General features: G+C 45.6%; 2 protein-coding genes across 2 annotated transcripts in view; one reads left to right on the forward strand and one right to left on the reverse strand.

Moving 5' to 3' along the window:
- The window catches only part of LRRC75A (leucine rich repeat containing 75A), a 454790-nt gene that overhangs the window by 78773 nt on the left and 362812 nt on the right, over nucleotides 1-13205 (reverse strand). The gene's annotated exons all lie outside the window — the stretch shown is intronic.
- The window catches only part of SLC46A1 (solute carrier family 46 member 1), a 28196-nt gene that overhangs the window by 1477 nt on the left and 13514 nt on the right, over nucleotides 1-13205 (forward strand). The window lies entirely within an intron of this gene.

Consider the following 13205-nt stretch of genomic DNA (forward strand, 5'->3'; position numbering starts at 1 on the left):
GTGCATGCTGCAGTTTTTTTCCTTCTGTGAGTGGAAATCGCATTTGGTTTCCGCTCGTTTGCATGAAGAATCCCTTTTGCACGGCACGCTATGGAGGTATTTGCTGCGGAACCTGGAGGCGGTCGCCCGCTTCGGATTCCGCAATTCAAATCCGCTAGTATGCATTTACGCTTGTGCTGTATTCACACCGGGTAGGTCAGGGGCCATTTAAATTATAGAATTTATTATGGCATTGATCCGGCTAAAAATACCGGAAGAATAAGCGCTGCATGCAACACTGCTTCTTCCGTCCAAAAGCCGGGCAGCCGGTCGGAAAGGGGCCGGAGCCCATTATAGAGGATTAGGGGGGCCGGAGCCCATTATAGAGGATTAGGGGGGCCGGAGCCCATTATAGAGGATTAGGGGGGCCGGAACCCATTATAGGGGATTAGGGGGGGCCGGAGCCCATTATAGGGGATTAGGGGGGCCGGGCCATGGGGGTTGCTTTCTTGCTCTCTGAATGGAGCAGTGAAGCAGATGTGAAGCCCCCCTTGGTTTTAAAAAGTTGAATACCCTAATGAAAAGTAGCTCCTTGTAGGACAGTAGTGACTCTCCATGACACTACAGCGCATGCAAGAACAGTCCTATCCTTCACGCTGGCGAACGTAATTTTTGCCGCTATAAAATTGCACTTGTGATCATGAGATGTCTGAGCGTCAGCGATTGCTTTTTCGTGCAAAAACATTGCTGCCGCTTGAGATTTTTTTTTTCTTCTCGCGCTAGGCAATGGGAGTTTCCAATGCCGAAAACGCGTAACATGAAAACCGCAAGTTAATGCGTTACGATAAAATAAAGAGGCTCCATAGGGAAACATGGATGGATCTGGCTTGTGTTTATAATGGAAACCATGATGAAGTTGGGGAAAATAACTTTTAGGCTGAATTCGCACGGACGTATACATATAAGCGTGCGCAACTGCATTTTTTTACTATACTTTTTGCGCACGTAAATGATCAAAAAGCCATAGTACCGTATAGTGAAATATGTAATTGGTCAAATTGGTTCCATATGTCCTTGTGCAGGAAAATAGAACATGCTGCGTATGGTCTTTGCGTGACAGAATTGCGCACGCAAAATACATGCTAGTGAACGAGCCCATTGAAATCATTGGGTTCTAATTACCGTGGATTGCGTGAGCGAATACGATCGTGTGATTCCGGCCTTAAAGGGGATTCCCATCTTTACTTTTCGCAGCCGATGTTGGAAACTGCTGCTATGGTTAGCGGCCAACCGGCAGGAGCCTACGGGAGGAGCTGAGCGCTTCAGTCAAGTCGCATCATTGGCGCGAACAGGAGCTACAGAAGCGGTGTAGCACAGAGCGCTGCGCTATTTCTGCAGTTCTCATTCACTTAAATGAGGGCTATGGAAACGGCGCGCGATACTTTAAAAATGATTTCTTTTTTTTTGGGCAGCTCTAGAGTGCCCCAATCACAAACAGGCCCATGTTCCTCAGTTGCACGCAACCATGCAGAGCGACGCGTCATGTGACGCTAAAATTCCACATAGGTGTAATACCGCAATGTGTGTGTATAACTCCGCTACTTCATTACTGTACGTTATAGTGCTGTGTTCTCTGCTAGCTTCACACGAGCGTATGCTTTTTACGATCGCTTGCCTGCGCTGTGAATTCACGTGAATGGATGATTTTCCGCGATAAAGTCCCGAGTTATCTAGCGTTTTCTCATCCATTAACACAGCCATGTGTGACGTATTGTCAGGAAAAAAAATGTCGCAGACAGAAAATCCCTCACTCGGCATAAATCTCCGGATTGATTTCAAATGCCTAAATCGAGGCACCTGCAAGCTTTCCGCAGCGTTGGATGCTTCTAAACTTTTTTTTTTTTTTTTTTCCCCCCCCCTTTCTTTCTTTTTCCAGCTCCCATAGGAGTCTATGGGAGCCGCCAGCCTATATCGGTCAAATTTTTTTTTTTCTGCAATGTTTTTACGCACCATATATCTGCCCATGTGAACGAATGCATGGGAACCAACGTCTTAGATGGTCGCGTAAATTGGCCGGCCGTGAAAACGCGTCTGCATACGGTCATGTGAATAAAGCCTCATATACACTGCATCCGTATAGGACAACGTGACGCTTAGCACGTGACCTTCTAGTTGGGCTCCATTGCGGTTGTATAAATCATCTGTAGGTTGCTGTTTAGATACAGATACGTGTTTGTTTTCTTTCCTGGAGTTAATGACTATCTGTATGAAGCGTCCGTGTGCAGCGCTGTTGGCTGCTCATTTACATAGACTAATGGAAGCGGTCACATTCTTCGTATCTTTTTTTTTTTTTTTTTTTTTTCTGGGGGGGGGGGATGAATATCTGAGGGCAACTGTTTTTAACTATGCCCTTTAACTATGCCCATTGACTGGGGGTATCTTTATCTCTGAGGCCCCTTTTTACACGTCCTGATTATTGTGGAGGGCGCTCTTTAGATCGAGTGGTTTGAAGATTTTTGTCTAGGAACGCATACAGGGAAAGGCCGATCAGCTTTTTTTTTTTTTTTCCTGTGATGTTTTGCGTTTTTTCTCAAGAGCAATTAGTATAGAATGTGTTCTTGTCCATTTGGGGTTTTTTCCGTTTCGTGGGGTTTTTTCACATAGGAACTGTCAGTTGCATATGTCTCCTTATTTTTCTCTTAATGCACCCATGATTGTCAATGGAGGGCCGCAAAAAACGCCGCGAAAACCGCGCTGAAAACGCCGCGTTTTTCACGCGCGAAAATCGGCAACGCAAGTGGGTAGGCGCCCTTAGTCCGCTGCTCTATGAACGACAGCCTGAACGGAACGCTCTCCAGCTCGTTCACCTCTATTCACTGAACTATCATCACTCCTATGTGAGAGCACAGAAGTAGTCATTGCTGGGATGGCTGTTGGGTGCTTCAGTCTTCCCATGTAAAAGGGGCTTTAGACTTCAATGGCACTCTTAGCCTGGGTTCACACGGGGCGTATTCCCGCCGGAAATCCCGCGGTTTGGCCGCAGCAAAAAACGCGAGATTTCCGCCGGGAGAGCCGCCGCTGAAGAATCCGGGTCCATGGAACTGTTCATCTCTTTTGGACAGGGATTGAAAAATCCCTACTTCCTGGAAGTGCTGCCTCTGATTGGCTAAGCGTCAGCCGATCAGAGGCAGCGCTTCGAGGAGGCAAGGATTTTTTCAATCCCCGGCCAGAAAAGATGAACGACAGTGCCGGGGATCGGGAAGAAGCTGCAGTAGCGTCGGGCAGCACTTCTAAGGTTATGTGTGTGTGTTTTGTTTTGTACCTTGCAGTTAGGGCTTATTTTAGGGCTTTGACAATAGGATTTCCTACTGGCAAAGTTGCTTCGAACAAAACCCACATTTTCGTGCTATGCAATAGAGGAAGGCTCCATAAGGAAACATGGGCTACAAAGCCTGGCGAGTCGCGTTCATATTGCGGAACCCACAAGGTTTTTGTCTTGCAATGTCGCATGCTACAAAACATCAATAATGTGAAGGAACCCGTAGGAAAGCATGGGCCTCACATAGATGCAATTTGTAGCATTGTCGCATCGCGAGAAAATCTCCCGACTTTGTCGCCCGTGTGAAGGAGGCCTTAACCAGTCGAAGTGATTGGAGGTCCCCACAAAAATCACTTATGATTCAGATTGAAAAACTAAATTGCAGCCCTTTACCCTTAAAAATCCATCCTGGTGATTTTAGATTCTCCCCCCCCCCCCCCCCCCCCAGTAAGTACTAGTCCCTCAGTATATACGAGTCTGTAAATATCACCTTGGTTGGTTATTTCTTTCTATCAGAGGCTTCCTGGAGTCCTTCTCAGGTGGGTCATGTGACCTCATTCTGACCACCTGAGAATTACTTGGCTTCATGATCTCTGAAAAGAATAAAAAAGCCTGTTTAAGTCCGCATAAGGTTGGATTCTGGACGGCGGAATCTGACCCTGTGCCTATCCGGCGTCCATGCGTACCTGCTTCTTGTCGTCTTTTCCCGTACTGCGGATGGTCTGCACGGCTCGCCATTGGACGTGCGCAGTACATTATTTTATTTTTTTGTCATTGTGAAGGACTACGGGTCCATTGACATCAATGGAAGCAGTCCGTTCGGAGCCCGTGCAAAAACTGCAGTTAGCTTCCGCGAGTGTGCAGGAAGCAGCAGTTTTCCATAGGATGTAACGAACAGTATTTGCAAATCCTTATATCCAGCTGGCCTTATTCCTGTTTAATGGACCCCACCACACATAATGTCTAGAGGGGGACACAGAAGCTATCAGTTATTGGTGATTCGAGACCACTGTCAAAAGCTATAATGAAGCAGATGATAGTTCAGCCTCCTGACTGTATACTTACGGTCTGTAGTTTATTTGGGGGACTATAGAAGTTCATGATGGTGACCTCTCAGCAGGCAGAAATGGTACTGGCTCTAGCTGGTAATGTGATATTCTGATGCATCATGGGATTGATAGCACAGAATAGTAAGAGAAAAGCAGGGAGAAATCTTGGCATCAAGATGGTACCTGATGAGCATCAGACAGGTGGCTGCACTGCATGGAAGTGACTGTTCTGCACAGAGAAGTCCAAAGCGTGACAGTCAATCATTTGAGGTGGAAGGGGTAAAGATGGAAAAATGTGCTTTTGTCAGATTGGTTTTTGGTAACTTCACAGGGGATTTTCCGCAGACGAAGAATCCATTTATTTGGTACAGATTGCAGCGGGTTTATGAAGGTGTCATGTCTGCTGGGGACACGTGTCAAAATTCGCACTATATAGTGTGGATTTCTCTGCTTCAGAAAGCTTATACCACATCGTCTGCTCGTACCCTGAGGGGATTGATGATCTAAACTGATCTGTTCAGACAGAACCAGACTAAACTCTACAAAGAGCCTGTATCTGCTGATGTCGGCACCCGGGTGCTCCTGAGATGACGGCATCTATTAGTCAGCGTCCTGTCATCCTGCTCTATTAGACACGTGATAATATTGTAATGGTATAAAACAAGCTTTACCCCTTCACACATTACAGAGTGCCTTAAGGGTTTACTTAACAGGGGTTTTAGCCTATGAATCATTTCTATGCCAAAAGTCCTGAAAAGCTGTTAATGTCTTAAAGTAATCTACAGGGTTTCTAGAATATAAAAATGCCGTTCTCATCTTTAATTTTTCTTCCATCTGTCATGCTGGGGAAGGGCTCAGGTCCAGATCAGTCTCCTTCCCCTTCTGGCAGCTGACCACAAAGTCTCTTCTTACACTCCAATCCAGGTTTACAAACCTAACAAGCCTGGGAAGGTGGAGTTTTCTCAGCTATACTGCCATCCTTTCTCTGAGGGCTCCTTCACACTGGTGGGGAATATTGCGTAATTTTTCTCATGATGCAAAAGTGAGGGAAAACACATGATTATGTAACAATGATTTTAGGCCGCTTTCACACGGGTGATAAAATTGCACGATTCTTCTTGCGATGCAACAGCACTACAAATCGCATGTATGTGAAGCCCATGCTTTCCAATGGGTTCCTTCACATTAGCGATGTTTTGTAGGCTGCTCGTGGTATGCTGAATATTGTCGCAATTTGTGGTTTTGTATCCCATGTTTACCCATGGAACCTGTCGCTCTGTTGAATTGCACCAAACACTGTTTTCAGGCGGTGCAATGCAACTTTTGAAGTCGAAGTTCTACTGTCCCCCCAACCCCCCCCCCCCCCCCCTAAAATAAGCCCTGGCTACATTTAAAACCAAAATACATTACCTAATGAGCGCTGTCCGCTTCGCCGCACTTCTCCTCTCTTGGCGCTCCGGCACACTTGTCTGTAGTCTTCAGCCAGCGCTTCCTGGTGAGGGGGTTAAAAAATACCGCCTCCCGGAAAAGCTGGCTCTAATTCGCGGAGCCGTGCCGCTTGAGAACCAATCGCAGCTATTCAATGCAAATGCAATTGGTTCATGCAAAATCCATGGGCTCGTAGGCTGAGTGCCCTATTAGATTTAAAATCCATCCGTATACACCTTTTAAAGGGGTTGGACTAGAATATTAAGTTAATGCCTATCCACAAAATGGGGGTAACTTGGTGATCGGTGGGGGTCTCGCCATGGAGTTCCCTGTCAATCTCATGTCCTGCTCTGTTACTGGGGGGTCGCTTCTGCCTTGGCAGTAACGTCAATCTGAATGGAGCGATGGCCAAGCCTGCATGGTCAATGTTCCATTCCTTTCAATGGGAGTGGTAGACATACCTGAGCGAGTGCTTGATGGTCCCATGGAGAGTGGAGTGCTGGCGAACTTGTGCAACCAGTGCTCCATTCAGTCTCCTCTTCACTGCAGGTGATGCAGTAACCCCGCAGTTAGGAGGATGGATACGTGGGACCCTCATTCTTGAGGTCAGCGGGGGGCCTCAGCAGTGAGACCCCACCTATCAGTTATCCCATATGCACAGGATAGGGTATAACTTGATATTCTGGTACAACACTGTTACTACCATAGTAGCATCTCGTCACACTGACAGTCCCATAAAACTTCAGCCCAGCTGTCCTGTTGTATCCTGGTGCCAACGCGTCGTTCAGACTTAAACTGCCCCCCCACCACCATCATTTTTGCTATGTGGGAACATACCCTAATCCATTTCATTGCAGGTATGGCATCAGAGGAACGCGACCTGCTGTGTACTTTGGCCTGTAATGTGTCATTTTATTGTAGGCTTTATGGCTTGTTTATTAAAAAATTACTTTTTTAAATGAAGCACAATCCTCCCCCAGCCCCCGCTCCGTAATTAACCAACATCCATTTATTGCAAGGTGGACAATGAAAACAGAGTTCTAATAGGACTGCCATGTATTTACTTACCAGTAAGGGCTTATTCAGACGACCGTAAATGGAGGCAGTGAAAGTCTATGGACTTTTTCTTCCTGTACACTAGTGTGCGCCGACTGCAAATCCATACACAATTGAAATGAATGGCAGCATCCTCTCGTTCTCCACGTGTGATATGGAGCCCTTCTATGGGCTGTGTATGATGCGCTGTCCATACACAATACATTGCGTACAGGCTGCATTTCGATACGCATCCCCGCTCTGACCAGCAGGGAACTTAAAAATCAAGAAATCACACTGTGCATGTTCGTGACGCCAGATTCAAGGGCATGCAATGTGTGAAGAGTCGTTTACAGTCCAGAGAGGAAATATATCTTTTGGAAGGTGCGTAAAAGCCTCCAAACACATTAGACTTTAGTCGTCCGTATTCACGTAGAACAGTGGGTTCCAATACCTTTCTAATGTGTATGGGGGCTGCTTTGTTTTCCCACAGATTATGTTGAGGAAAGAAGAATTGAGGGCGTTGCATTTCAGCGCCAAATCACTTTCTGCAGAAGATGGGCCGCCACCATAGCCAGAGCAAGAATCTCCGGATTTTCATTTGAGCGAGCTGATGACGTCATCCCCAGCCTGTTTATGTGAAATGCGGAACGAGAACTACGCAATTGTCATGTGACACATCGAAGGATCCGTGTTTAAGCTGTCCGGCTTTTTTTGCATCGGCTGAAACTGTACGACAAAAGAGAAGCGCACGATTATCGTTCGTCATTGGCTCACGTTTAAACGGAGCGCTTTTTTTTTTCTGAACGGTAATGGTTCAGCCTAAACGGAGCTTTACCTCCCGAAACAAATGACCATTCAGCTGTGCTAAGTGTTCCTGTGTATGGGGGATCCGGTGAGCATGCTTTGCAATAGCCGCAGTTTGCTATGGATCATCCAGTTGGAATCCGCCGGTGTGAAGCCGGCCTGAAGAATAGTGTTTTCTCACGACTATCTGATACCGAGGATTAGTCACTCGACTAACAATGCATTGCTATATGGTAAACCAAAAGCTGAGTGTCTGGCTCCGGGTTTACGGCTTATTGTGCATACTAATTAATGTTTGTTATACAGCTTCTGTCACGTGGGACTAGTTATTGTGTTGACTAATGCAGTAAGCATGACAGAAGGGCACCAAAAGTCTCAGCGGTTCCTTCACAAACATTTTGTATGGAAGGTTCCAAAATGACAAGTCTTTTAAACCTCATAACTTGTGCAAAAAGCTCTGGGTCCTAGGACACACAGGGGTTAAAAACAAAGTGTACAAAGTTTTTGGCATCAGAGAAGCATTTAGCAAGTGCTTCCTGACAGCTTGGATACATGGATGATTAATAGCTTAATGTGATAGCTGGCTGTGACTCCCAAACCAGATAGGTGAGTATTTAACTTTAGCTTTACATTATAGACTAATAGCCTGACCGTGAGAGATGTACAATGTGCTTGAACTGTATCAGTAATTGGAAGTGGGAGGTTTGAATCTTGTCATCTTCAGGAAGCTATGTCAAGGTACTATAATATAGCATTCATCCTAAATTATATGGTATAGTCTAGAGTCCTAGATTACCTCTTGGTAATCTACAGTAGACTAGTAATTATTAGGAAATTTTAGTACAAGAGTTTCTGGTGGCGCACTGCGCCACACAGCTGTGCTACATGGTACATCCATTATGATCCCCACACATCTCACACACAGCTCTACTACATCTATCCTGATTCTCACACATTACACATACAGCTCTGCCACATGCATTCTGATTCAGCAGACTCCTAGATACAGTGATCAGCCCCTGGTCATGTGATCCCAGACTCCACCCACAAAGGTGATCACATGATGGTGATGTCATCACATGCCCTTTTAGCTGCTGTCTGTATATCCAGTATACAGTACTTTCTACCAAACTGCAGAATGGCTTCTCCCACAGTGGTGACAGTACCACAGGTCCTTCAGCCCACTGGATCTCTATGGTGGCGGTAGGACGGTGTCTTCTGTGAGGACCGCTGAGTTGTGTCTGAGATAACTGCTTAGTTGTATTCTCATTTTGGTATTTTTGTCTTGCCATTCCAAGAGTTTTAACTCTGGTCTTCTGTCGGTCAGGCTCTGTGTCTTTTAATGCAGTAGATCGCTGTTATGAAAAGAAACTATCGTTCATCCTCATATATAGATTAGATTGCGTCCGGCTGTTTACACAAGGAAATGTGTAACGAATTACTGGCTTTTTTTTTTTTTAAGTCCAGAAGCTCAAAAGCAGGCAGACCTCCTAGTCAATTGGGTCTGCCTGGCATTCTTTGGTTCCGTCCAAAAACAGAACCACTCAACCATGGGGATTCACCTCTCCTGCTTCCTGAAAGGAGCAGGAAAGCTGAATTCCCAGTGCAGGTGTGAAACCAGCCTTAGGCCCCTTTCACACGGCTGTAGGCGTTTTTACGCACGTCTACTTGTGCCCTAAAAAACGTGTGTGTGTGTGTGTACACAAATCTAATGTCTGTGCGCCCGTTCAAACAGCAGGGACCCCAGTGCATATCGCCTTCCTGTGAGCTGTTTGCAATGGAAGTAGGCGGGATGGGGGCGGAGCTAAGCAGCTGCCTCTTGTCTACAGCCAGCAATGGGAGGGGCAGAGCCTGGCTCCACTGCCTCCCATTGCAAACACCCGGAGGAGAAAAGAGTTTAGCAGTCACGCTGCTAAACTCCCTCCCTTCTCCGACCGTTGTCATTGGCTCCCATAGGAGTCTATGCGGCGGTCGATGTATTTCGGCCAGAAAGATAGTTCCAGGACTATCTTTTCGGCCTGGCGCTTTATTGGCTGGGTGCTTTTACGCTGCGGTAATACGGCCATGTGATCTGATGCATTGGTATCCAATGCATCACATCGTGGCGTATATCGTCCGGCCGTGAAAATGGCGGCTGATATACACTCGTGTGAAAGAGCCCTTAAATACTTAGATCTTGGGGTGAAAGCAGATGGTGCAGCTGGCTTAATGAGGCCAAACCACAGCTACTTGCAGCAGCCAATGGCCAAACAACTTACGGGCAAAAAACGTTTCACCATTGCCCACCATGCATGGGTGTGCCTTAACCGCATGGTGCTAGACGCTTTTGGCTTGTCCAACACTGAGCCCGTTTTTACGCAGTAGTTGTTGACAAAGTTCTGCGCTGCCAGAGTGGTAGTAAAAGTATGTATATTGCCTACATCTATCTAATCCTTGGACTTTCACAACTAGATAGGGACTTGAATGTGGCTTTATCAGTAAAGCCCAGTGTGACTCATCCACCCATAATTTTGCTAATGAGTAAAACATTTAACCACTTCAAGAAAATATTTTGCTTATTAATTGCTGATTTAGGAAATCTGTTCATACAGAACTACAGATAAGTGAACGACTTCAACTGATGTGCCAGTTCACCAGTCAATAAATACAATAATCTAACTTGCCCATCATTGCAGGGTTCCCCGAACGCCAGTCCTCAAGGAACCAACAGGTCATGTTTTCAGGATTTCCTCAGTGTTGCACGGGTGATGGAATTATTGTCGGTGCCTCAGACATTGCTGTGCTTACTATAGGACATTCTGAAAACCTTGAGGACTGAAATTGGGGAAACCTGCAATAATGGGCAAATTAGAGAATTGTATTTGACTGGTGAACTGGCCAATCAGTTGAAGTTCTTCACTTCTCTATAGTTCTGTATGAAGTTGCCCTGTGCCCTATAAACTTGTTTCATCATATAGTCCTGTGACCGTCTGAAAATGCTAAAGGGAAGGATGGAAAGTGCTTACTAAACACAAGATATTCTCTGCTAGAAGTGCATCTTAAACATGTCCAGCACTGCTAATATGGGGAATGCTACCTGCTGTCATCTGTACCTCTAGGGAAGATGGAAGACGGTAATTACCTTTTTTAATAAGAGTATTATAAAAACGGTCTTCACTGGATGCGATAGGAGCACCAGCAGGTCCAACCTTGGGCTGTTTGGGGATAAATTCATTTTTCAATAGCACCCTTAATATTAAAACCTGCTCGGCTCCAGTTGTCAAGCCATCACAGTCTGCCCTGCATCAAAGTCTCTCTGATATGAAGAACAGAACGGCCCAGCTCTGTTCTCTATACCCCGCTCGGAGCGCTTGGCTGTATAACAGCCGGGCGCTCCGAGCAGAGAACAGCTGGATGCAGAAGACAAGCGGCCCTGCTTATCTTCTGTATACCCCGCTCCGAGCATAAAGTGATCACCTTGCGCTGTAAAGGCACACGACGATGATTTCTCAAGACATCTTTTGAGCGATAATCATTGTCTAAACCAGGCTTAAAGGGGTTGTCCCGTGAAAGCAAGTGGGGTTATACACTTCTGTATGGCCATATTAATGCACTTTGTAATGTACATTGTGCATTAATTATGAGCCATACAGAAGTTATTCACTTACCTGCTCCGTTGCTGGCGTCCCCGTCTCCATGGTGCCGTCTAATTTCAGCGTCTAATCGCCCGATTAGACGCGCTTGCGCAGTCCGGTCTTCTCCCTTCCGAATGGGGCCACTCGTGCCGGAGGGCTGCTCCTCGTAGCTCCGCCCCGTCACGTGTGCCGATTCCAGCCAATCAGGAGGCTGGAATCGGCAATGGAGCGCACAGAGCCCACGGTGCACCATGGGAGAAGACCCGCGGTGCATCGTGGGTGAAGGTCCCGGCGGCCATCTTACTAAGGTAAGTAAGAAGTCGCGGGAACGCGGGGATTCGAGTAAGTACTGGAGGTTTTTTTTTTTATTTTTTTTTTTTTTTTTTTTTTTTTTTTACCCCTGCATCGGGTTTGTCTCGCACCGAACGGGGGGGCTATTGAAAGAAAAAAAAACCCGTTTCGGCGCGGGACAACCCCTTTAACATACCCCAAAAATGCCATTGTCACTAAATAATCAGTTCACCTGTCAGTGATCTCAATATTTTGGCCTCTGTCTATCTGACTAAAGAGTTAATTTTTTTTTCCGTCCCTTTTAATGTGATGTTAGTAGCACAAGAGTCGTAATAAATGTGCAAGCTCCATTGTACAACATATTTCATGCTGAGTCGGCATATAGTAAAATTGTGTGTTTGTACACCTCTGGTGGTAACTTGAAAGAAGCCGAAATATAACCTACACCAGTCTCTGAAGTTCAGGTGGTGACACATACTTGTACATGAAAGAAATGCCTAATGCACCAGACTTAGAAAGTCTCTTTAATAGACACTAACCCTTTTTTTTTTTTTTTTTTTTCAAACAACTTGTACTTCGATGATGGCCAGTACAGTGATGCTTACTTTTTTACGTCCAGAAAAATCCCTCTAAGCGTTGTATTTCTTCCTTCCAACTTGCTGTCTACTACCTGCAATCAGGTGACATTAGGATGGGCAGAAGGGGGTGGATAACATTTTGCTCATTGCATTGAAGAAGAGACTCGCACAGGTGTTGGTTGCAAGCTAATAGTCATTTTTTTGTTTATTTATTTTTTACCATGTTTAACTACAGAAATCGCATCTCCACTGCTCACTCCTGCTGTACACTCTCTTCTACAACATTAAGTCTGTTACATTTTAGAGATCAGAATGTGCAATTATCTGTGTGCACAGTATATAGAACATAGGACAGCTGGCCATTCCTACCAGTCCTGAGGATTGAGAATCTGATGTACACCGGGCAGAGGGGGAAATGGAGAAAATGCAACATCTAGAACGGCCAGACCTAGTGCTATTCCTTGTGTACACACACCCACACACGAGTGTAGCAAGAAGGAGCTAGGCAGAAGACCACTGAGGAAATGGGTTGAACCAGATATGGCATGGAAACGGTGCAGATTAGATGCTGCTGACCTAGTAACGCTGGTCAACAAAGGTTGTGTTGGCATAGGATGCTGATGTGTAGGGTAATGATGAGAAACTAAGGCTCTGGCGCAACCTGTTAGCAGTTGGTAGTTTCAACGAGAGTGAAGCAGATGGTATAGACTGAAGAAATCCTTTTATTTAGAGCTAACCGGTAATGTATTTGGAGGTAGTTGGACCTCTTCATCAGACAGCTAGATTGGCTATCCAACAGTGCTTCGATTCCTCATGTTCTGATGTATAAAACAATCATGGCTATTGATGGTCATTCATTTATAATATTGCACCTTGCTACTAATGCTTTATGGATATATGGTATCACCTCAGAAATTTGGCCTATGTAGAGATTTTCTTGATTCGGCCACCATTTACATCTCTGTAGAGCTCCGACCAACGTTCCTGATCCAGAATTCGATACACCTTGTTAGAGCGTCTAGTAGTTATGTTGGAACTGATCGTTATGCTACCTTTCCCATCAATATCTTCTAATGTTCTTCTTTTTTGTACATTGTATCTTGAC

The sequence above is a fragment of the Eleutherodactylus coqui genome, chromosome 4 (genome assembly GCF_035609145.1).
Source record: "Eleutherodactylus coqui strain aEleCoq1 chromosome 4, aEleCoq1.hap1, whole genome shotgun sequence".
In the NCBI taxonomy this organism is placed as follows: Eukaryota; Metazoa; Chordata; class Amphibia; order Anura; family Eleutherodactylidae; genus Eleutherodactylus; species Eleutherodactylus coqui.